We start from the raw sequence: 3,473 nt of genomic DNA on the forward strand, positions 1-3,473 counted from the left end.
GGAATAGGCTCCAGTACCCCCCGCAACCTTTGTGAGGATAAGCCATGGATGGATGGAAGACAATATGGTTTTTCCATGTGAATGAAGCCACTCAGGGAGATATTACTGGCACAGTGGCAAATTGCTTGCTAACACAGCAATTTTGGGGTTTCGTCAAGGTTCGTAAAATGTTGCACACATATCCACAAACAATTTTACTTGTTGGAAAAGTTTTTTCTTGATGTCAAGTTTGAACGTGTTCATAATTTCCTTGCTTTTTTAAAATTTATTTTTTTAAGCATGGCAAGTGTTTGCAAAAGAGTTGAAACATGTGTAAACAGTTGTCCTTTTTATTATTTCCCAGTGCTAGAGACCAGGTGACTGTGGTTCCAATGTACGTCAACGTAATCATGTGTTGCATTCACAAGGATTCTCCGCTCAGTGAGATCAGCACCGGTTCTCCATATTGCTCATTAGGCCAAGGGAGACAAGGCACAAATGGAAAATGAGAAAGGTCAAAGTCGAGAATGTTAAACTTTGTGGCATGTGCACCCCACAGGTCGGTGACACATCCACGATGGAATTCATGTTCACAGTAATGCGTGCATATTCTCCAAACGGATTTCTATCCACCCATCCATTCATTTTTTTAAATCCGCTTATCCTCACAAAGGTCGCAGGCCTGCTGGAGCCTATTCCAGCTGTCTTTGGGCAGTAGGCGGGGGACACCCTGAAGTGGCCAATCACAGGGCACACATAGATGAACAACTATCCGTGCACACTCACACCTAGGGGACAATTTAGAGCAGGGGTGCCCATTACGTTGATCCTGATCTACCGGTAGATCTAAGACAGGTCCCAAGTAGATCCGAGGAGTGTTGAGGGGAAAAAAAACAAACAACCATTTGTGTGTCTTTATACATGTAATATATTTTTTGTTTTAATGTACACTGCACCGTAATCATCCTGTCAGTCTCTGTAATTCCGTTTAGAGTATTTATTTAGTTATCGCGGTGCATTGTGGGTAGCAGACGTCATGTTTCAACAGACGACTCATTACAGAAAGCGTGACCGTGATCGTTGCAACTGGTCCTCCTGAGTTATATTCCTTTCGTTTCACCTTCGAAAGCAATGGCTGTAAGTCTGCTCGTGTTTATCATTATTTAGAAATGTGTTTCAGAGATTGTTATTGGAAATTCGCTAGTTTAGAGTGTTGCTAACGACGTAGCGACAATGCTAAATCGGTGCTAACAAGCTAATTAGCATGCGAAGGTGCTGCGAAAATGCATTGTTTATCGTTGTTTGTCACATTTTGAGCTGTATTTATGTCCTTGTTAAACACCTGACGATTTGTGTTGTATTTGTGTACACAATATTAATGCATGTTTTAAATCTGTTCATTTCAGTTTCACTCTGCAATTCATTGAGTCGATGTCACAGTTGTTCACTGTACGCCGTCAAGAAGACCGTAATAAAGGAGCAAGACGCTCAGTTTCCTGGCTCATGAATAAATGAGTTTGGCTTGCTGTTGACCTGCGTTAACATACCTATAGTATCCAACACGTAGCGATAACAGTACAGTCTCATTTTCACAAAAAAATGTATTTAAAAAAAAGCTGGTAAATCTTGAATTTACAGTGGCGGCTGATTACGTCACCGGAAGTTGTTAGCGCTCAGCAGTCTGCAATTGCAGCTTGTGTTTTATTTTTTTCCCTTTGTAGCACCTCGGAATTCCGATCATGTTGGATGGAGAGAGTTAGTGCATTTTCAGTACACTTGCCATATCCTGAATTGCACCTCAATTAAATTCTGATCATTTTGACAGTGGCTACCTTTTCTCCTATGTGCTGTGATTCACAGTGTGTTATTAAATGTTCAGTCTGCTCCTCAATTGGTAGTGCATGCATGTGTGCTGCAATTTGCACCCACGTCACTTGTCTTTTGTTCTATGACGCTACAGTGCTTTCATTAATCTCTTTGTTTGAATGAATATAGTTTCATAGGCACTTACAGGAACACCGGCAATTCCATGGAGAGAGTAAGTGACTTTATGTTTATCTCTTTGTTGCCATGGTGAGTCAACTGATCAGGGCTCTTTTGAATTTGTCTTTGGTCGAGTTGGATGAAGTGATGATCAACTGTTCTCGAACCAAATACAGTGGTACCTCTACTTGCGAACATCTCTTCATATGAAATTTTCAAGTTACGAAACACCTCTACAGGAAAATATTGCTTCTTGTTACGAAATAAATTTCAAGATACGAAAGGTAAAAATACAGTGTGGGCTGCTACTTGCAGCTCCAAATTTCCCGAATGAAACATACTCACAGCTGCACTGCCATTGGCTAGTACCGAGCATCATCCTGGCTTCCCATTGGCTAAGAGGGACTTCTGTGTAGATTGATAGATAGATAGCTGTGTTGATGCAGCGTCCTCGTTATTCGCCGCTCAGGCCATGGCTCGGGCCATGAGGTGTTCCAATAGTTTCACATAACTCTTCTATGTTTTTTACATTATGCACAACTTTCAATTATTGTGCAATAATCTAATTTTAACATGTATTTATTACATATTTTGATGCATTTTTATGCTTCATAAAACATGAGTTTTGGGGGGCTTGGAACAGATTAGGGCATTTACATGGAAAATGCGTCTCTACTTACAAATTTTGTCGTTAGGAAATTTCTTCCAGAACCAATTAATTTCATAAGTAGAGGTAGCACTGTACTCAGAATTGTTGATTTTAGCAGAAACCCACTCAAAACTCAATTATGGATTACAAAAGGGAATTTAAATTTATCGGTAACTCAATTATGGATTAGGGGTGTGTTTAAAACCCTCGTAGTGCACCGCTTGCGATAAATGTAAAATGATGTCTTTGAATCAAAGGCAAAGGCATTCAGAAAAACACGAGAGAGCTGAAACTTATGGAGGGGTTCTAAAATGGCCTACATTTCATGTCGTCACCGGCTGATAATTCTCAGGCATTGCAGCAATAATAATAAAAACGTTTTGATACCTTAATCTTCACAATTTACATATTTTGCACCACAGAGACCCATTATAATTCATATTTTTGAATGCATCGTAAACCTAATGTGTATACATGCATTTCACGCGATTTTTACGTCAATCGCTTTGTTTTCGCTTGGACAGACGTAAGCATGCGACATTGTTGGGTTGAGGTCATTCCAATTTTGCAACTTTAGGTGGCGTCAGAGGAGGATCGCAAATGGGTTTGCCTTTTTGCAGGAGGCTTCAAACCAATGCATTTTACATGAACACGTCTGGTCGGGATTGTTAGTAGGGCTTGGTTGGGACCTCCAGACACAATTTTTTTTTCCCTTTTGCAAAAAAATAAAGAATAAAAAATCCCAAAGAACTAATAAAAACTATATGTATGGATAGCACAGATGCCGCTGAACATTTTGAGTGTTTGAAAAAAAAAAAATTTATAACACAAAATACATCATTACAAAAATTGTAAAATGCGT

At 39.6% G+C, this 3,473-nt stretch overlaps 1 long non-coding RNA gene across 1 annotated transcript; it reads left to right on the forward strand.

The window, feature by feature from the left end:
• The first annotated feature begins 974 nt into the window (after nucleotides 1-974).
• Nucleotides 975-1,491, forward strand: LOC127612129 (uncharacterized). The gene is made up of 2 exons (XR_007965586.1): nucleotides 975-1,116; nucleotides 1,386-1,491. It is a non-coding gene; the product is annotated as an uncharacterized LOC127612129 (long non-coding RNA).
• Nucleotides 1,492-3,473: the final 1,982 nt, after the last annotated feature.

This window comes from Hippocampus zosterae, chromosome 12 (assembly GCF_025434085.1).
Source record: "Hippocampus zosterae strain Florida chromosome 12, ASM2543408v3, whole genome shotgun sequence".
Classification (NCBI taxonomy): domain Eukaryota; kingdom Metazoa; phylum Chordata; class Actinopteri; order Syngnathiformes; family Syngnathidae; genus Hippocampus; species Hippocampus zosterae.